At 36.0% G+C, this 22,586-nt stretch overlaps 1 protein-coding gene and 1 long non-coding RNA gene across 2 annotated transcripts in view; one reads left to right on the forward strand and one right to left on the reverse strand.

Annotated features, from left to right (window-relative positions):
* SERPINI1 (serpin family I member 1) overlaps positions 1-22,586 on the reverse strand; it is a 158,278-nt gene that overhangs the window by 11,395 nt on the left and 124,297 nt on the right. The window lies entirely within an intron of this gene.
* Positions 1,065-17,355, forward strand: LOC116273807. Its single transcript, XR_004182223.1, has 2 exons — positions 1,065-1,287; positions 16,974-17,355. It is a non-coding gene; the product is annotated as an uncharacterized LOC116273807 (long non-coding RNA).

Consider the following 22,586-nt stretch of genomic DNA (forward strand, 5'->3'; position numbering starts at 1 on the left):
TTCCCAATAGGCTGTGGGCCTCAGAAGACAAAAAACGTTCATGATTATATTCCCAAGTCTTAGCACAGGACTTGCCATAGATGTAAGCCGTTTAATAAATGTTTATTGAATTAACCCAAAAGGAGGCAACTATTCCTGAAGGTCAATGATTCAATGTGAAGTGGTAGTTCAGAAAGAGATTGCTCTAACATAAAAAAAAAAAGTAAAAAAAATTTTATTATAACTACACCCATTTAACTATATCTACCAACTAACTCATCTACCTTTAGTTCTTAAATTTCCTTTCCATCTCTTTGAGTTTATTTGTAATAAGAGAGCTATTTCATTAAATCTGTATATTCAGAATTACAAGTGAAAGAGACTTGCAAATTCAAATTTACTTACTACTTATTTCCTGGGCATCTGTTAGCACAGGGTAAGTTTTATTGAGATGTAATATTGCTTTATTGCACTTAAAGAGATCTACTAAATGCTTATTTTTCAAAAGTTATAATAATTAGATTTTATTAAACTTCATGCATCATAGCCAAAAGTATGATGTCTTATTTATCAAAAAAGGCAATGAAATGTCCTTGAGATATTTATAGGGCAATCAGTTACCTGTCAACAAAGTATAATTCAAATCTCATTTTGACTTTTGTCTGTGAAATTATTATGACTACATAGAGACTTAAATATATTTGTCTGTGTGCTTTTTTAGTAAGGTAAGTCAAAGGTAGAAGTAAAAGAGCAACAAGAAAAAAACTTTGCAATTTAAGTCCTAATCCTACTCACCTCCAATAAAAGTAATTTTCAACCACATTAGAAAAATAACAAGACGTATTTTTAAAAATTTAAACACAAGGATGTTAGCAAAAGTCATCTAACTTTAATAATCTAGATGCCAATCACATGGAAGTAAACTAATAAAATAAATAAACAAATTACTGAGAAATGGAGATTCTTCCATCCAATCCTCTTTCTTCCTTTCTTCGTTCCATCCACAGTATTTATTGTATCAAGAAGTGAAATAAAATAGTTGAGTTAGTTTCGGGCAATATTTCCACTCTTCTGGGAAGAATGAAGTACATACGCAAGTATGAGCTACAAAATATTAATTGTGTAACTCACATAAGTTATATGTACCTTAAGGACATTTTCTTCTGACTTTTTGCACAAGGGATCCCCACATTCTCATCCTGTGACCGGCCCCACAAACTATGACCTACAAGAACAGTATGGTGTCCTGAAAGTGAAGAAAGTGCTTTCCAGATGGGGGAGAAGGTCTGTCAACTGTGTCAAATGCTGGTGAGAGTTGAGTGAGATGAGGACTCAAAATTGATCATTGTTTTTGGCATGGCGACTATCTAATTAAGCTAATTCTATCAGCTTAGATAGTAAAGTATATGTGCAACATACTATTTTATTTTTCTTTCTCTTTTTCTTCTTTTCTTTCTGTTTTTATTTTTCTCCTTTACTTTGAAAATGCCTACACTAAAATGATTGAATTATTAGATCAAATCTGTCGCTAAAAATAGTTCGTCAAAGAAAAATCTATATTTTCCTACTTTGTTTGCAACATGAAGTATATATGTATATATGTGTGTGTGTGTATATATATAGAGAGAGAAGTACAATGATTTGCCCACCTCCATGTTATTATTTACATAAAAATAAAATTTTCTAGTTTAATTGTGTAGTAGCTCAAATCAGCCACTAGATGGCAGATGTTACCATATTCAAGAAACACTTTCCTTACAGAAAACTGTTTATAAGCTCATTTAGAATAACAAGTTGCAGAGAAAAAAAAAATTGATTGATTCATCCTCTCCATACTTCCTGCTCTTGAAGAATTCATTTTGGGACCAGGTTTCTATGACAGTTTTCCTTGCTTAGAGATGGAAGGATTAAAACTTTCTCATATATATAAGATGGATGATTCTGAAAGTAATTCTGGAGTCTTACCAACTCCATAAAATATAAAGTAGAATCACAAAACTGGATAACAAATTGCATTTAAATGACTATGAAGATGAATGGCAGTGTTGTACTGAAATGTCTTCAACCAAGACCAAATGGATAACCCCACTGATGTTGCATCTTATATCTTACAAGGAAGGAAATGACATACAGATCAAAAAACAAAACTAATGTATTTACTTCTGTGTTGTACTAGTTATACTACATTTTTAAAATGTTGAAATATTGTTTGTTCATTTGATCACAATGTTGGTTACTTACTCCTTATACAGCAATATGTAAGCAACATCAGCTTGTAAAATGGGAATAGTTTTAAGTTTATGAATACCCTAAAGAACAAGAAACATTGATCTTTCTTCTTTTTTTTTTTTTAAAGACAGGGTCTCACTCTGTCACCCAGGCTGCAATGCAGTGGCATAAGCACAACTCACTGCAGCCTCCAACTCCTGAGTTCAAGCAATCTTCCCTCCTCAGCCTCTCAAGTATCTGGGATTACAAGCATGCTGATCTTGCCTCATAATAATTAAGGGCATTCTTGCTGTTTGATAATTTTGTGAAAATTTCATTTTATTAAAGTAGCTGTTGATATCCTGCAATATTTCATACCCTATAACTTTTTGTGGGGGAAGATGGGTAAAAATTAAAAGAATGGGAATTTATTGGCATGAGGAAATGAACTTAAGAATAAAGAATCAGGGTCAGAAAATAAACCCAATTTCCTTCCTGAACTCTCCATCACTCCCGAGACACATGCCATGACATGCTCCCTCCTTGGTTTTCGTTTCATCTCTCTACCTGCTCCTTCTCAGTCTGTTCCTTGAGGTCCTTTTCTGCCTGTTTCTTAAATTCTTTTGCTTTCAGCTCTTTTGCTTCTCACACACTTCGCTATTGCTGTATGCACTCTTGAAGGATAATTTAATTCTTTCATCTACAGTGAATACCCTCGTCTCTCTTCAAATCCTAGGAGTTCATATGGCTAGAGTTGGGCTCTGGCATTAGATTACCTGGGTTTGAACGCTAGTTCTACCATTTAATCATCAGGTGATCTTGATACATTGCTTAACTTCATTGTCTTAGTTTACTATCCTGTTATTTGAGAATGTTAATAGTCCTGCTATCTTGTTAGGTTAGAACAAAGCAAATTTCATAATGCATTTACCACAGTATCTGGCAAAACATGAAAACCTAATACATTATTCCATGTAGGGCTCCTTCTTAGAAAATAGAGCCAGGCTTACTGGATGTCTCCACTCAGATGTCTTATAAAAACCTGAAGACAACCTATCCAAATCTCTTGAATCCATACCTTGCTTACCTATCCGATCCAAATCAGTTCTCTTTCCTAAATTCCCTGCTCAAGTTAGTGGCAACACTAGTATGTAGTTTTGTCTCTCTAATCGCTCATATTTGTTTAGTCTCTACATTCTGTTGACTCTACCAGGTAAGTATCACCTAAGCTTATTTTCTTCAGTTGATTCCTATTCGTTAAGATTGTTTAAATCCATTCATTAATTGAGTGAGTATATTGTCAACTGTAATGGGATCTGTAGACATGCTAATGAAGAAGGCAAGGAGGCCCTGTTCTTCCTGGATTTATAGACGACTGAGAAGAAGGCCAACACAAAACAGAGAAATTGCAAATAACTCTGACCTTAATTTGTCTCCTCAGCAATTCCTCACCTAGATTGTTAACATTATTTTTCATTCTCTCTTCTTTCTACCGTATCTGTCAAAAATTGCCAGAATTTTCTCTTTAAAATCAAATCTAAATCTTAAAACACTATCCAAAATACTCTAACAGCCCAATTTTAAAACAAAAGACATGATCAAATCATATCTATTTAAATTATTAAGTTATTCAAAGATGTCCTAATATTAGGAAATCCATTATTATAAGTCATTAAATTAACGAGCTAAAGAGAAAAATTATTTGATTATCTCCATTAATGCGGTAGATGCATTAGACAAAATGTAATGCCCATTTATGTTAAAAATAATCAGTAAATTTTCTTAGCATATTACAATATATTTACATCATCCCTGAAACTTTAATGTTTAATATTTTAACATTATAATATTTCTTCTTGAAAGGCAGGAACAAAACAAAGATATCTACTATATCCACAACATTGAGCATATTGCAGATACTAACTGTATTGGTATACAAGGGTTGCCATAACAAAATACCTTAAACTGAGTGCTTAAGCAATCAAATTTATTTTCTCACAGTTCAGGATACTGGAAGATCAAAGTGCCAACAGGGTGGGTGTGTGGGTGTCTGGTAAAGGCTCTCCCCTTGGGTTGCAGGTGGCTACCATCTCACTGTGTGTTCCCATGACCTCATTTTTGTGTGCATGAGGGGAGAGAGCAGTGTGTGTGTTTGTTTGTGTGTGTTTGTTAGGGGAGTGAAGGGGGATGCTAGATAGTATATTTCCCTGGTGTCTCTTCTCATAAAGACACTAATTTTATTGGATTTGGGCTCAACTCTTATGACTTCATTTAATCTTAATTGCTTCCTTACTCCAAATAGAGCAACTCTGAGGGTTAGGGCTTTAATATATAAATTTCAGTAGGACACAAACATTCAGTGTTTGTGTACATTGGTACACTAACCAATGTAATCATCAGGCATGAAAAAGCAATTACTGGCCTAAGATTGGGAAACAGAGGTAAAACTATTTAAGAGAACATGTGATTATATATCTGGAAAGCTCAAAAGAATCCATGGGGAAATATAGTAAACAATAAGAGAATTCGATAAAATAACATGTTATAAAATGGCATATAAAAATCAATAGCATACATAAGTATATATGTATACATATATATATAAATAAAAACAGTGAGAATATATAAATGAATAATAGATCTCATTTGTGATAGAAAATGGAGAAAAGAGAAGAAAGCACCTTGGCATCAACTTAATCAGAAGTGTCTAATATTTATAAGAGCAAAACTATAATGTGCTTTTGAAAGAACTAGTCACAAATAAATGAAAAGAAATACCATCATCTGGGAGAGAGAGAAGGAAATATCGTAAAGATGTTAGTTCCTCTTACTTACTTAATACATTTAATTTGATCTTAGTTCAATGTCTCTAGGCTTTTTTCTAGAGTTAAACAAGTTGATTATAAAGTTCATTAGGAATTTAAAAACAAGTAAGAATAACTAGATAAACTCTAAAAAAGAAAAGCAATGTTCAGGACAAGAGCTGGAAGGAAAAACTATATCAGATGTCTTTAGAAAGTACTACAAAAACTTTATAATTTAAGCAGTTTGATATTAGCACGTGAATAGGCAGACAAACTAATGAAAAGATAGAAAGTCCAGAAATAGATACAATCACATGTGAACATTTAGTATGCTTTATAGGTCTCATCTCAAATTGCTGGGTAGAAGATGGACGGTTAAATAAACATTGCTGAGATAACTGGATAGCCATATGGAGAAAGATAAAATTGGATCCATTTCTTACACCATAATCCAGGATAAATTCCCAATGGATCAGATATTTAAATCAAGGCTTTAAAAAGGAACTGTGCATGTATTTTTAAAAAGCAGTTATGAATTCTTCTATAATCTGAAAATGGGGAAACATTCCTTAATATGACTCAAAATCTAGAAAAAACAAGAGAAATAACATGTATTTTATTATATGATTTTTAAAATTTTTCATGGTAAAAATATAACATAAGCAAAGTAATAAATACAAATCATAGCATGGGAACAAATATCTTGCAAACTATACCAGAAAAGTTATACTAATACTTAATACAAAGATATTCATAAAACATAAAAAGTTTTAAAGATTGAGAAGAAAAATGCCAGGAACTCTACAGTAGAATGGACTGATCTGCAGAACATTGATGATAATGTTAAAAAAAGGATTTTTTTTTTTTTTTTTTTTTTTTGAGATGGAGTCTTGCTCTGTCACCCAGGCTGGAGGGCAGTGGTGCAGTCTCCGCTCACTGCAACCTCTGCCTCCTCCCGGGTGCAAGCAGTTCTCCTGCCTCAGCCTCCTGAGTAGCTGGGATTAAAGGCATCCACTACCACGCCCAGCTGATTTTTGTTTTTGTAGTTTTAGTAGAGACAGGGTTTCCCCATGTTGGCAAGGCTGGTTTTGAAATCCTGACCTCAAGTGATCCACCCGCCTCGGCCTCCCAAAGTGTTAGGATTACAGGTGTGAGCCACCGCACCCGGCCAATTGTTGTTAACCATATGAAAAGTTGCCCAACTTCACCCATGAAAGGATAGCTATTGACTCAGGGTGATGGTTACATGGATGTTCATTACCTACCTGCATACACAAGCTGATTGTGTCACTCATCTGGTTGTGAGCTGCAGATGGCTTCTCAAAACCTGTAAGATAAAGTTCTAACAACTCAGCACAGCATTTAAGAATTTTTAGTCAGGATTCTGCCAAGGTGGTTAGCCTAATCCCTCACTGTTACCCAACTCCACATTATGCTGTGATCACATCAAAAGTTCTGTTATTCCACAAATTCGTCGTGTATTTTTTTTTTCATACCATGCCTTTGCACCATACTATTTCTTCTGCCCATGACGTCCTCTCCTTTCTTTTCTACTTGGAAAACCCTGTGATTCTTTGACTCAAATGTCGAGCCTTCATGTGAAGCATTTTGTGTGCTCCTTTGAGTTTCCACAACACTTTCTTCAGGCTTTGATTAAAGCACTTCTTGCACAGTTGTGTAGCAATTGGCTTTTATGTATGCCTCCACCATGGAGATGAGGTATTTTCTTGCCCCAATCTCCCTAGCATTTACAGTGCCAAGCAAGCTGCCTGGCCCCGAAGAGACATATAATAAATTTGTTGAATACAATAATTGTTATGCAGTTGCCAAAGAGACGTCAGCATTTCCTATACAAATCTTCTTTCAGGAAGATGTCAAGGGGAATGGAGGCTGGAAAATGGATTCTTACAGATTATGTTTACTTAACAGCCTGAGTTTTGGCTATTAGTCTCTTTTGGTTACATGACAAAAATTCAACTTGAATCAGCCCTGAAATTGGCAATTTATTTCTTCTAAAACCACACCTTGGAAATGGATTTGATTTCAGAAGCTGTAATTTTTCTCTCTCTCTCTTGTTCTGACACACACACACACACACACACACACACACACACACACACACACGGACACCTCTGCTTATTGCTGATTGCTGCCTTCATCATCTTAAGCTTATGATCTCCATGAGGAAACAACCGGCAACAGATAACTCTGGGGTCATATGCTTGCAGCATTTGCAACTAACAAGGAACAGAGCTACTTCCTGCCAGCTCTGGTTTAAAAAATTCCATGAAACTACTCCAACTGTCCTGAGTCATACAAGTATCCCTAGGCTGTTTTCCATGACAAAGAAGGTGGGGTATATGATTGACCCCAGTCTGGCACCATGCCTGTTCTGGGAATGGGATAATGTGATTGACAGCTTTCATCAGAACTATATTTTGGAGTGCAAGAGGAACAGCTTCTGAAGAGAATAAAGACATCTTCTCGCCTACAAAGGGATGATTCTCCACTATAGATATGAAGAACAAGAAAAGGACAAGATGAAAATGTTGGAAGAAATGTTATGTAATTTTTATGATTAAAATTTTCATATTCCTCATATATAAATATTGTAATTCAAACATATTTTAAAAGTTTATCAGTCAAAATAAAAAACTGAACCGGAATCTCATTTGTATACTTTCATCTTTTATTTTCTTTCCTCTTTCTAATTATTCTTTGAATAAGGATCTACCTAAAGAATACAGTACTCTAACATGAACTTTCTAAGTTTGATAAATTTTGTTCTTTGTCTATTATGTTCTTTATTCTTTTACAGTACCTATTTCTGTTAAAATCAAAGAATATTCAAAAAGAAAAGAAAAAACTGAAGAGAAAAAGTTTTTCTTATCTATGATTAAGTTACTGCTCAAAGGATATTTTGAGAGTGGAAAAAAATGGAACAAGCATGTCCATGTTGTCTTAACTGAATTTTGTAAGGGTACTTGTGAAGGTCTACATCCAGAAACTTGCGCTAGCTGGCGAGTATCACCTCCCTACCACCCCACTCTGGGAACAATGTGACTGCAGGTAGAAAGGGTGATTGTGAGGTGTTACCACGCTGGCTTGGTAGCCCCAACAAGCAGCTTTTTCTTGGACTAATATGATCCACATACATTTGAGTGCCCATTATGTGCAAAGAAGTGTCCTACAAACAGTGAATGGAAAAGAGAAAGTCCTCATGAGATTAACCCTCCATAGGAAGAGAAATATGAAAAGCTGCTGGGTAGGATTTTAAAATAACAATTGTTCTTTTGCAAATTAAATCCTTTAATGTAAAGACACATTTTATTTTGCCTATCTGTATTTTCTGCTTTTTTTTAAAAAAAATAAACATATTCCAAGGGTCATAAAATATAAGAAATAAATAAGTTATTCTAAAATATTAAAGGATACACCTCACCTGGCATCAGATAAGTTCAAATCCCATTTCTGCCAGTCACCAGTTGTATGAACTTGGGCAAGTTGACTAATCTACCCAACAACATTGTGAATATCATAGAAGATAAAATGTAATAAAGTGATTGAAGTTGGAATGTAGAAGTTGGATGAAATAGATTATGTTCATCATTCTTCTTATTAATATGAAAGACAACCTTAGTTGAAGTCTAGAATAAAACAAAATCTAGAAACAGGTGGTAACCGACCCAGTTTATTATTTCCCAACATTTGCTCAAGTATGAATTCTCTAGGCTCTGTCAGCTTTATACTGAACCCACTCAGAAAGCACCTTAGAGTTCACTGTCCGGGAGTGTCCAGAGCTTGGGTTGTTGTTGCCTCATGTTTTCTTTCTAGTAGCAAGAGCTGACTAAAACTTCAGCCCTATTTCTAATTAGAGCTTTAGAACTAAGTGACATTTGCCATCATGTGAGTCCAACCTTGGGATTACTGTAGTCTATGTTTCCCTCTAATTCATTCTCAAGGAGGGAATAAAATAGTAGTTTTTCTTTTTCTCCTTGTTTTGGCAACTTTATTTTCCAATTAAAGGTTATTCAGGGTGGAAGTGGTGAAGAGTGACAGCTTCTTGTTTGCCTCTCCTCTGTTCTTCCCTCCCACACACCTAATTCTGGATGGGCTTCTGGCAGTTTCTTCCACACAATGGGGAAGCTAATTGCTGACTCTTCCCAATGTTTGCTGACTGCTAACCCAGGCTTTCTTTTGAGAGGAACCTCTTTATTTCTTTCTCATGACCAAAATCTATTTATACAAACAAAATACATCTATTTTTATCCACCTTAAATGTTCTCAGCCAGTTTAGTCAAACTCTTTTGACTTAAGTTTGTTTTCCTCCAGCTCACTATTTGAAACGTTTTAGAGACAGAAGTTACATCCTTGTATATAGCAATGCAATTGGCGGGGGCGAGTTGGGGGGAACACACAGCACAATCCTCACTAAAGGAGTTATTGGAAAACAGAACTGATGGCTCTCTAAATATGGAAGCTACCACTACTGGTTCTCAATACAGTTCTACTACTGGTTCATTTAATAAGCACTTATTGTGTGCCAGATAGGGCACATGCATAATTTATTTACTCCTCTTAACAACCCTATGAGTTGTTATTATTTTCCATCCCATTTTACAGATGAGGAAACTGTGGTTTAGAGTGGTTAACTAATTGGGCCAATTCTACCCATCTAGTGAGTGATTACGTCTGGGACATGCTAATTAAATTGTTATGGTTAATAGATTCTATAATTTCCTCGTGTCAGACAGAAATATAACCATTGAATCAAATATTTTCAATGTGTGCCAAAGTTTATTCACCAAAGTGTGAATTGAGCTCTAAAACCTATTTGCATTAAATGAACAACAAAAGGGGTTTATCAATCAATTGAAAGTATGTTGCTTTTTAAGCATTATCTATGTTGCCTGCTGTTTTAAGTTTGTGGGCTTCTCAGATCTCTATAGCATTTTAGAACTCTAAGGGATTTAGAATCCATTTACTTTAGTGTTTGTTCCTACAATACTCAGACGCTGTCTAGTTTCTCAATGACTGTCTTGGAGGAAGGGGGTTGGGTTATTTGGCACACCTGGGGTTGTCTGGCAGCATAATTAATCCCATTTATAATACAATGTATAGATTATTTTCAACTGTGACTGTTCTGTAACTAGTTGGTAAGAAACTGGTAGTTCAGTAAACTTAATGAAACATTGACTAAGCTGATTGTCTGAATGTTTAAATGTTACACCAGTTTTAGTGATAGCTTTGGTTGTATGACTTGACAAGGAAGGAAAATATGTTAGTCTTCCAGAGATTTATGTCCAGGATATACAAACAACTTGGATTTTCTCAGATGATCTCAATTTCCAATTTTCAGTTATTTTCTCTCCATAGTCCATTGAAATGTCCCCGAAATTCTAGTTTATAGAAATTAATAACTGACTGAAGTCAGCAAACATTACAATATCAACTAGCTACAAACGATGATATAACACAAAAGATGTAGAATCATAAACCTGGGGCTATGTGGCTGCATAAAAACTTATAATTACTAGTAAAAATGCATAAATGTCTAGCATATATGAGGCACAACTCTTTATGAATATGGTACTTTCCAGTCATAAAGTTTTATAAAACCATGATAATAAAAAAGCAAGTGTAATTGAGATTGCAAAGAAAACTAATACAGTACAAGGTGTATGATGGGATAATCATTATGTCCATTATGGGCCATTACTTTGTCTGTGGCAGGAAGAAGTTTGAATTATGTTCAGAAGGATTTAGTGATGCTTTAATATATCATGCACCTAGGCAGAAATAAGTTTCAATTATTTCTGCAAATATATACGTGTATACATACATACATAACCACTAGAGGCAGTAGTTGTTGGAATGTGAATGCTAGGGATTGACTGCCTGGCTTCAAATCCTGACTGCCACTCATTCGTGCATAGCTTGGGCAAATTACTTAATTTCTCTGTTCCTCACTGTCCTCATCTGTAAAATGGAGATAACAATAGAGCTTAGATCCTGTAGTTGATATGAGGATTAAGGGACTCAAAATAGTATGAGTATTTATTGGGTTCCTGCTGTGTGCCAAGCACTATTCTATATCCTGGGGATATGAAGGTGAATAAGACAGGGTCCCTGCCTTCATCTGTAAGACAACCAGTAAGCACACAGTATAAATAAGGTAACTGAAGATTCTGAGTAAGTGCCAAGAAGACAATGGAAGCATCTTTTTAGAATAACTGAACTCATAATGTAGCTTGAGAATATGACTGTTTAAAATATAAGTAATGTAAGCATGCATATATACAAGTATATAGGATTTACAGTTGGCTTTTGGTGCCTACTCACTAATGAACTTGTGGAACGACCCTGCTAGATATATCTAATTAATATATTGGTTTCTGTTCAATACAGGCTGCTCATCTCTTCTTTTCTGTGCTCTCCAAGATCTGTTGCACCTTCTTCCCCGTGAGCATCCCATTGATTTTTAGGGCTGTGACTTTCCTAACCCCTTGCCTTCACTGTGAATTGCCCTACATTATCCTGCTGAGATGGCATCAGAGTACTGCTAAGGAAGCTTTGCTTCACTCCCAATACGTTCTGTAAAAATGCCTAGAATTAAGAGCTGTATTAACAGAGTATGTCTTTTCTCAGTATTTGCATCATGCTGCAGCTCTTACAGTCCATCTCTGCCTTTCTTTCACTGGTCTCCACAGAGATTTTACACATTGCCTTCTCGGCTGCCATGATGGATTATTTAGCTTAATTTGTGTGGAAGAGTGGATTTCTTATGGGAGTTTGTATTGAAAGCAGATTTCCCTTATTAAACAGAAATGGGAATGCCATGACACTTCATAGGTAACACCAGTAGTCTTCCCTTGGCTGGCAGGAGTCAAGAAGTTTACTGTTTAACCTTTTCATGCCCACTTTCATGTAGGCAACAAGAAAATATAGGATAGTTTCTAGTGTAAAGTGGGTATAACAGATTGGACCATAATAGCCAATTACTGAAAAAATAGTTCTTTATTAGGTCATTTATAATAAATTTTAGGTTGAAAATATCTTCTCATGGCATAGAAGTCTCTGATATTGAAATATTGTTATGCATGTAGCACTTATAAGAGCTGTTTACTGAAATAATTTCTAATTATTTTTCAGAATTGGTGGTGAATTATAAAGACTGAGTCAGTGAAAATGGAAATACATTTGCTAGGCTTATTTTAATATCAATAGAATTGATGCATGGAACAAGCAGAGGGGACAATCAAGAATTTTCCTTTGCTATATGACCCTTCTCAAGAGAATAAATTATTATAGTTTTCTTTTTAATGTAAGCTGGACCTTCAATGAGGAATATTTCTTCAGGTTTTTGTTTGTTTTGTTGTTTTTTTTTTTCCAACTTTAACACACTTTTATAAAGACCATTCATTGCCTGTGAGATTGCAGCATAGGAACTGCATATCTCAAAAGGCCGTATTAAGCATCTAGTTATAAATACTTGTCCATATTGAGCCTCAGAAAATGATACCCCGAAGTGAAGGTTTCAGATGTCTCTTGCCCTCATTCTCCCTCCAGGCAACCATAGAAACTAGAATTCCTCTTCCCTAAGGTGGGTCATACAAACCATATCTGCTTTTCCTCAAAGCCAAAAATAAAAGCTGGAATTATTACTATAACCGTGTCCTGCCTTTCTATCTAGGAGCTAGCCATAAAGAAATTCTCTGACCTCCCCTTATTTGACAGTAGGTCATCAAACCCTAATTCTAGAAGGAGTCTTGCCCCATACCCAGGAGGAAGAAATGCCACACAAAGAGGCCAAGAGGAATCAGAACAGACAGTTCTTAGTGGGTTTCCACATGCAGTCCATTTCTATTAGATAATTCCTCCTTTGTCCAATCACATTTCTACACAACTGTCCACACCATTGAATCTAAGCATAAAGATGGGTAGTTTTCCCTGCTTCTTTGAGCCTTCCTTCGGAAGGCTTCTCTGTCACGTAAAAGTATGATTAAATACATTCGTCATGCTTTTTTCTTGTTAGCCTATCCTTTGTTATAGGAGTGTTGGCCATGACCCTTATGATGAGTGGGGAAAGGCATCATATCCTTCCTCTCCTACTTGCAGAAATATGAGTACCCAAGGTTAATGTCAATAAATAGAAAACTATTTATCAATTGTTTAATTAAAGAAACACAAATCGTATCTTTAAACTATGATTTAAAAATTTTGCTAGCATTTATTTTGCCATGTTCTGTTGTAATCACATTTGTGGTATTATTTTATTATCACAATTTCTATAAATTAAGTATTATCTTATCAATTTTTAACATGATTAAACTGAGGCATAGAGAGATTTCAGCAACAAAATTCTTAATCATTATGTTCATCATTAGCAACATAAGGATTTCTAAGCAGGTAAAATTCAGGAAAAAAGCTGCAAATTTGAATTAATAATTATGTAAGTGGGAGATTTTTATTGTAATTAGCATTACTTTCAATGTCAAGTAATTCAAGGTTTAAAATAGAGCCCTGTAATTTTGTAAATACATGATTTAGTAGGAAAGGTATTTGTCATTTGGGTAAAAGACTATTACGGATGTTCATTGTGTTTTGAATTTTTGTGTGTGTGTTTTGTTGCTATGAAAACATCTTTATTGACAATGACCGCAGAGAGCAGTAGCATATCCTTTTTTCATTTTGGATTGGTTTTGTTACTAAAGGATGTTTGTTCCACTTCAAAACTGATGATGTATTATACTCTGCATCTGAACTGACAAGGAATGGACTCTTCAGCTCTGACAGGCAAGTGAGAAACCATTGGCTGACAGGATCAACAAAGAGACCAAGACAAAAACAAAACAAAACAAAACCACAGGAGTGGAGCTTAAAAATATATTTGTTTGGAACCCAGTCTCAGTAATGTGTTCATTTTACAATAGGAACTCAACTCTTAAGGTTGCAACTCTTTTTCTTCCATAGTATATTATATCTATCTTTGCTGAAATAATGGCAAAGGGATGCTGGAATGAATGCCAGAATGGTGAGGGAACTTGAGGAGTCATTGACGGGAGTCGTTTTCCAACTAAAGTAATAACAAAATGTAGGCTTCAGGGAAAAAAGATACTTGAAAAGTTTAGATGAACTTTTTAAACCTAGAGTAGGTAATTAGCAATGACTTTTTATTGCCTTTATTTCCTAGCAAGCACCTGTAATCCCAGTTACTTCGGAGGCTGAGGCAGGAGAATCCCTTGAACCGGAGATCATGCCACTGCACTCCAGCCTGGGTGACAGAATGAGACTCTGTCTCAAAAATAAAAAAAAAAAGGTGTTCTTTGTTTTTATTAATTCAAAATTTCCTAAACTATAAATTTTTAAAACTTCATAATTGAGTGTTATATGTTCTACATGACTGTATTCAAGAATAATTTAGGAAAACATTATTGAGATTTGTTAAAGCTTAATTTGGGTAAGCTGGGCATAATGACATGTACCTGTAATCCCAACCACTCTGGAGGCCGAGGCAGGAGGATTGCTTGAGGAACCCAGGAGTTCAAGCACAGCCTGGGCAACACAGCAAAACTCCATCTCTTAAAAAAAAAGTTTAATATGGGTAGATATATTCAATATCTATCCCCTAAAGGCAACATAAATATTTTGGCTCCTTATGACAAGGATTTCTGCATCAAATCTACTTGTCTTCATTGCTAAAATAATACATTAGAATCATTCTGTTCTATACAATCACCATAGACTTACAACTAAAAACACAGCTTTATCGTTTACTAAATATTTACTTTTGGAAACAAAATGAAAGGTGGAAACCTCACTCCCCAAAGCTTGGCTACTACCACACCTCAATTCAAAGGACCAATTGTGTCCTGACCCACAGGGAAGAAGAGGGCACTGTAGGACTCAGGCAGGAATTGTAATATTCATGGAAGAGAAAGAAGACTTCATGTTATGAAGTAGAAAGAAGGAGGCAGACCTTATATTTGAAAAGGTTCAGAGGATGTCACCCAAAAATATGCCACTCTGGCCTAAGGATTATTTGAGTCAAAGGCAATTAAACAAAACAAAACAAGAAGACACGAGAAAAACTCTCTGTATCCCGCCCCCTCTATCAGGAAGAGCAGGATGATTCTATGTCACTAGAAACAGCTATAAAGTCTACCAGCCCAAGAAAGGCACCAGAGGAATCTATATAACATATATAACAAACCTACTAACTAGACTTCATCTTCCATTTTTCTTCTTTCTTTCTCTCTTTCTCTTTCTTTCTTTTTCTTTCTTTCTTTCAACAGAGTCTCACTCTGTTACCCAGACTGGGGTATGGTGGCATGATCTTGGCTCACTGCAACCTCTGCCTTCCAGATTCAAGCAATTCTCCCACCTCATCCTCCAGAGTAGCTGGTATACAGGCATACCCCACCATGCCCAGCTAATATTTTGTGCTTTTAGTAGAGACACGGTTTCACCATGTTGGCTGGAGTGGTCTTAAACTGCTGACCTCAGGTGATCCATCCGCCTCGGCCTCTCGAAGTGCTGGGATTACAGGCATGAGACACCGCGCTCAGCATCTTCCATTATACTTTTCCCAAAAACTTACCCTCCCACAATTTGCTGCCCCTAGAAGCCCAAAGTTCCTTTCCTTTGTCCTGACATTTCTCAATGTATTTATTATTCTTTGTTCAGATTGTTATATAACCCTAAGGTCTAACCACTCATTTGAGTTATACATTAGTAACAGTTCCCATTCTTATGTATTATGCCTATGTTAATACACTTCTGTTTGTTTTTCTCTTGTTTAATCTATCTTTTATCAGACTAAATTGCAGAGCTCCAGCCAATAGATCTAAGATGGGTGGAGAAACACAGAATTTTTTCTTCCCCTATGTAATCATAAATTTATAAGCTTCAAAAATGCGATTTGAAATGCATGCTGAGAATATGCATTTAAAAGAAGTTTCATTTTTGGTTTTTGTGCAGCAAAATATTAAGGATCTATCATTTATTAAACTCCTAACAATTTTCCTCTAACCTGTGGGTTTTATGAAGCATTTCTCCATCTAATATTGTCTGTCTTCTTTATCATTAACCTAGGGTAAAGCTCAAGAGTTTATGTTTGTCACTAATATTTTAATGTATTAATAATTTCAAAAATAAAACTGTGCCTTACATGCTAAATATTAGTTTAATAGAAAGAGATGTAAAATAAATAGTTTCTATATGAATAAATTGGAACTAATGTAGACAATTACAGAAGTTTTTATTGAATATTACATCCTGCTTATTAATGTGTTGAATCAATATATGTAGCCAGAAAAATGAAGAAAAGAGATTACATTCAAAATATCAAAATGTCAAAAATATTTGCTTTCTGTTTCTGTGAGCTCTTCCTCTCCTTCCCATTACTGGAAGGAGTTAAATGTCTCTAATGTGTGACTTTCACACTACTGAGAAGAAACACCACTGATGAGGTTTTAGACTACATATCCTTGCAGATATGTTCCCATGTATTCATAAGTGGGTATGTAGACATTCTTTATATAGACATAGGGATATTTTTCTATATGTTTAGGCTTTTTGAATTTATTGTTGACATTATTTGATGTCAATACCCTAGAGATTTAGGTGACTATTTTTAATGACTAAACATATGGAGGTACAATAAATTATTTAACCAGATCTTTCTTAATAGATGTTTATGGAATTTCATCCTTTTTTGTATTGAGAATAATTAGTGAACTTACTTTACCTAATTTGCAATAATTACCTAAATACTTTCTTATAATAAATTGTAAATAAATTGGGATTAAAAAGATAGATAGATTTTAAAAAGTGTTTGTACTTTTTAGAAACCAAGTGTGTACCTTTAAATTGTCTTCCAGAAAATCCACACCAATTTCTACCTTTTCTATTAATGAGGAGACTTTGTTTGCACATACTTTCAGCATCACTGAAATTTATACATCTTTTTATTTCTCCTAGCAAATTTCTCTCTAGAAGTCTGGAAAAGCAGAAAGAGAAGAATGAAGAAATGTCTACAAAACTGCTCCTGTCCTTCAGACTACATAGGACCAAACTCTTGCCTTTCATCAGTTTTCAGTTTGTACATTAATATATCCTGGTGAAGTTCCTCAACCATTTCTGCGACATTCAATTTTAATTTATATTTGCCCACATTCTTTCATCTGTGATTTGGACACATGCAGGCTATTGAATATAATGGATACAAATCTCTCACTGATTCCTTTGAGCTATTTCATAGTTCTGCTTTCACAGGCAGGAAACAGTCAAGAAATAATGATTCAGTTATTTCTTAAATATTTCACAATTCTACATTGAATAAAGAAAATGTGAATTCCTGGAAGTTATGGTATTTGTGAAATATTTAATATCAGTTCCCATGAAAAACGTTGACACATCAACAAGCCCAAGTCTCTTAGAATTTCATTCTGCAAGTTCACCAAATTCCCAAATTATCGGGTGACCCCACACCCGATATTCAACTTGGGTTCTTTTCTATTTCCCTAAGTGTCTCGGCTGGTCTGAGAAATAAAGGGAAAGAGTACGAGAGAGAAATTTTAAAGCTGGGTGTCCAGGGAAGACATTGCATCTCGGCAGGTTCCGTGATGCTCCCCGAGCCATAAAACCAGCAAGTTTTTATTAGTGATTTTCAAAAGGGGAGGGAGTGCACGAATAGGGTGTGGGTCACAGAGATCACATACTTCACAAGGTAATAAAGTATCACAAAGCAAATGAAGGCAGGGCGAGATCACAGGACCACAGGCTGGGGCGAAATTAAAATTGCTAATGAAGTTTCGGGCATGCATTGTCATTGATAACATCTTATCAGGAGAAAGGGTTTGAGAGCAGACAACCTGTCTGACTAAAATTTATGAGGCGGGAATTTCCTTGTCCCAATAAGCCTGGGAGCACTACAGAGGACTGGGACTTATTTCATCCCTTTGGCTTCGACCGTAAAAGACAGCCGCCTCCAAGGGGACCGTTCATAGCCTACCCTCAGGGGCACATTCTCTTTCTCAGGGATGTTCCTTGCTGAGAAAAAGAATTCAATGATAGTTCTCCTATTTGCTTTTGAAAGAAGAGAAATATGGCTCTGTTCCATCCGGCTCACCGGCAGTCAAAGTCCAAGGCCATCTCCCTTGTTCCCTGAACATTGCTGTTATCCTGTTCCTTTTTCAAGGTGCCCAGATTTCATATTGTTCAAGCACACATGCTCTACAAACAATTTGAGCAGTTAATGCAATCATCACAAGGTCCTGAGGCAACATACATCCTCCTCAGCTTACGAAGATGACGGGATTAAGAGATTAAAGTAAAGACAGGCATAGGAAATCACAAGGGTATTGATTGGGGAAGTGATGAGTGTCCATGAAATCTTCACAATTTATGTTCAGATATTGCAGTAAAGACAGGCGTAAGAAATTATAAAAGTATTAATTTGGGGAACTAATAAATGTCCATGAAATCTTCACAATTTATGTTCTTCTGCCACAGCTTTAGCTGGTCCCTCCGTTCGGGGTCCCTGACTTCCTGCAACACCAAATGGGGTTTGAGCATCATCATGTGAGTTGCAGGGAACTTTAGCAGGACAGTTATAAAACTATTCTATAATAAAGTTTAACTGCTGACTAAAATGGCAGCTATGTTTTTCAGTTTGGAAGATCAGTAAAGGGGAGACTTGGTGGATACAATCTTGCTTATCTCTCTATCTGGATTGTGAATGTGAAAGGATATTACTAAAATCAAAAGCGTAAAAAGCCAATATGATGTGCCACCTTGAATTTGTTTACTTACTGAATCATAGTGATGGATTTCCTAATGTTGAACCACGAGATGCCACAGATTTTAAGATATAGAGAAAAAAATGAATTACTAAAATGATATGAATGGAATAGATTTAAATTTTAAGAACTTATTGCTAAACAGAAGAAATCATTATCTCAAAAATGTTAGCCAGGATATGAAACACTGAAAATCTGAAACCATTGCTGTAAACCCAAGTGTTGGGTACTGTGGAGATGGGGAATTTGCTCAGGATGGAGGACCAGGGGCCAGTGGAAATGTCTCCTTCTAAAAGGGGTGGGAGGAATGGCAAATAAAATACTTGAGTGGTTAGACTTACTTATTAATTTTTATGTGTTAATAAAGACACATAAATTATGTATGATTCTTAGAATAGTTTATATTGTTAGAATAAGTTTATAGTTAGGGCTATAGGGAATCATAAAATAACATTAATTCAAAAACCAGGATGAGGGGATAAAAGAGAAATAACAGGACTAGCAAAAAGCTTAATATTATTAGCAAGAATATAAAGAGAGGTAAAAATCAAAAAAGGAATAAATAGTAAATAGCAAATAAAATGAGAAAAACACCAAAATATTAATCTTCACACTGAATTCAAATGACCAAATTTTCCTGTTATGAAACAAGGAATATCAAATTAGATTTTTAAAAAATACAGGCATGTGCTGTCTATAAGAAACACACTTGAAAAATGAAGGCAAATGTTGAAAAGTAAAGAATGTGCAGAATCATAAAGTCAAATCCAAATTTTAAAAAGTAAGGAGGACTGACAATATCAATATATATAAAATGAATACAAATTTATAAAATATGCATGATAAAAGCTGTAGTTCAAGGAGTTGATAACTCACCAGGAACATGCATCAAATATACATATATAAAAAATCCTCTGGAAACAAAAGTAATGTAACCAAGTGAGGATGCAATGCATTAGTAATGGAATCAGCAGACCCCTTTTCAAATATTTAAACACGTATATTTTTAAGTATTAGTATTCCACTAACAGAGAATATGTTATTTTCTCATATTATCAGACCATATACACTTGATAATCATGTGCTGTACCTCAGAGGCCCACAGAAATCATTTTCTCCGGTACAGCATATAAAAGTAGGAATCAATAACAAAATCATGAATAAAAAAACCAAAACCACTCTTCTTAACAACCACTAGATCAAAGTAGAAATCAGATAACTATTAATGGCAAATTACCTTGCAATTAATTTTATGAGCACTTTACTTCAAATATGGAGTTGTGGCCTTGAAATTCTTACATAAACACCAAAAAAAGCCTGAAATTTAGCAATTAAGAATTCAACTTACAGAAGCAGGAGGGGACCAAATTCTATTATTCTAAGAGCTGAGCTATTTTAGGCTTCTGACTTATCTAGTATATTTAAGGTCACACTACACAGAAATCATGGGGAGGCCTGGCAAGGATTCAGGTTTATTTTTGACAATTTCCGTGTCATAGGCAGGAGCATTAATCAGGCAGCTCTTGCTCTGTGGGGCTCATGGGTAGATTCTCAGTCAGGAATGCAGAAGAAGGTAGAAACTATTAGGCATCAGTCTACCACATTGGCTGCTCATGAACAACTAGGAGCATCAGCCTCCTTCTTGGTTCTTCTCAAGGCTTCCTGCAAGCCTTGCAGGTGGGTAGGAAGGGATCTGAAAAAGCATCTTCACCCAAGAGTGGAGTTCCAGGCCCAGTGATTCTCAGCAAGCTGATGGCTCTCATTTTGGGCAGTAACGACCAAGGTATAGGTTACACCTTGCCAAAGCCCACCAGGAGCCAGTCCAGTCCCACTTTACTGGCCAGATCACAGCCTGGTTTGTCCTTCTCCTTCATCCCCATAAAAGGGTCACCTTCTCCCAATTTGCACAGAGGTGCAGCAGGGCCATAAATAGAATGGGGATGGGGATAGTCAAAGACTGTGGGTCGTAAGCCATTTCCTTTCTGGGCCCAGGTTGGAGCTTAGGGAAGCCATCCAGATGATGCAATGATGAGCTGAGGCAATGGTTGGGGGTCTGATATGTCTTTCCACATGAAGGTGGGAATAGAAGGAACATATGTCTTCTAGAGAGTTAGATGCTAGGAAACCACAAAAGCAAGGTGTTAACACTCCCTCCTGTTCTCCCCCTTGCTCTCCCTGAAGCAAGAACACAGTCTTTATAGGTCATGATGCTGTACCAGGAAGGTGTGAATCCAAGCTCCACCATCTGAGCTGCATCTCTGAGAACCCTTGGCCTCCAGCCACAGAAGGGATAGAGCTGCCCTCTTTTTGAGCATGGCTTGTATCAAATGTGGCCTAAGCATGTGCCAGGTACCCAAAAACAGGATGGAGCCCTAATGTGGGCCTGAAACCTCCTTTCACTTCCCTCTACCTCAAGGGCTGCTCACACCCTGTTCATCCTCCATTGATTTAAAAAGTTGACTTTGAAGAAGCACAGGGATTTCCCAATACTTTGAAGCCCTATGCAAGCTTGTCTAACCTGTGGCCTGTGGATCGCAGGGAGACCGGGATGGCTTTTAATGTGTCCCAACACAAACTGATAAGCTTTCTTAAAATATTATGAGATTTTTTTTTTTTGTGATTTTATTTTTAAGTCAACAGTTATTATTAGTGTTAGTGTATTTTAAGTATGGCCCGAGACAATTCTTCTTCTTCCAGTGTAGCCCAGGGAAGTCAAAAGATTGGACATTCCTGCTACAGATTCAATACACAACGTGGTGCCCTATGGTACTCCTGAAACTTGCTAATCAGTCTTAAAACCAGCAATGGCAGCATCCCCTGGGAGACAAGACCCCCAGGCAATGGGTGTGCACACTCAAAGTTGAGAAGCACTGCCCTACCAGACCATTTTCTCTCTGCCCGAGTCAGAATTAGGCCATGAGAGGGTAGAAAAGTGTGTTAAAGCTGAAACCATTGAGTGGTGTGTGGTTTTACCAGTCTTTGCCTTTTCCTTAGGTTTAAGTTCCCAGAAAAGTGAAGAGTCTTTTAACATTTCATCTGTGTACAGGACTGAGAATTGTTGTGGAGATACTTGGTTTGTTTCATGCATGCCTGGAGCCTGGAATCTGATTGTAACTTCTTCGTTCTCAAGGTTCTTTGGGGGGCTCTGCTGTTTGAAGAATGTAACGTGAATGCCACTCAGTTGGAAAGCAAGTGAGGACTTGCTCCTGATTAGTTTATTCTTTTCAGAACCCTGAACTAATTAGCTCCCATCTTACAAAATGTCATGGCATCATATTTTAAATTCATTAGGAAACACCGCCTTACAGTAGCTCTGTTTCCTGCAAGACAATGACCTGTCAGATAAACAATGTGTTCCTCTCACTTCTTCCAAAGGAAACAATTCTTTGTAATCAAGCCAAGATTTACCAAAAATGCTGAAATTAACTGCTCAGGAAAGGGCATTTTTGTTTCTTTTCTTACATTTCTGTGTTTTAGACATAGTCTATTATGTTTCTATGGCATGATTTCAACATGAACAGCAAACACTTAATCACCATTTTGTTTATAATGAAGTATAGATTGACAAATACTCCATTCATCATGATGAAGATTTCCAAATGCCTATTGTATATACATGCTTTGTTAGACCATTTTTTAAAAGAACTCAAAATGTATCTTTTAAAATACTGTATTTTCAAATTCCCCAGGTTACTCAGCTTTCTGTCTTACCATATAACTGAGGCAGTAAATGGGGCATTTTGCTTAACCAGCTTCAGTTTGATCTCTGCGGGGGTACACAAAGGAAAAGAAA

Source organism: Papio anubis, chromosome 2 (assembly GCF_008728515.1).
Source record: "Papio anubis isolate 15944 chromosome 2, Panubis1.0, whole genome shotgun sequence".
Lineage (NCBI taxonomy): Eukaryota > Metazoa > Chordata > Mammalia > Primates > Cercopithecidae > Papio > Papio anubis.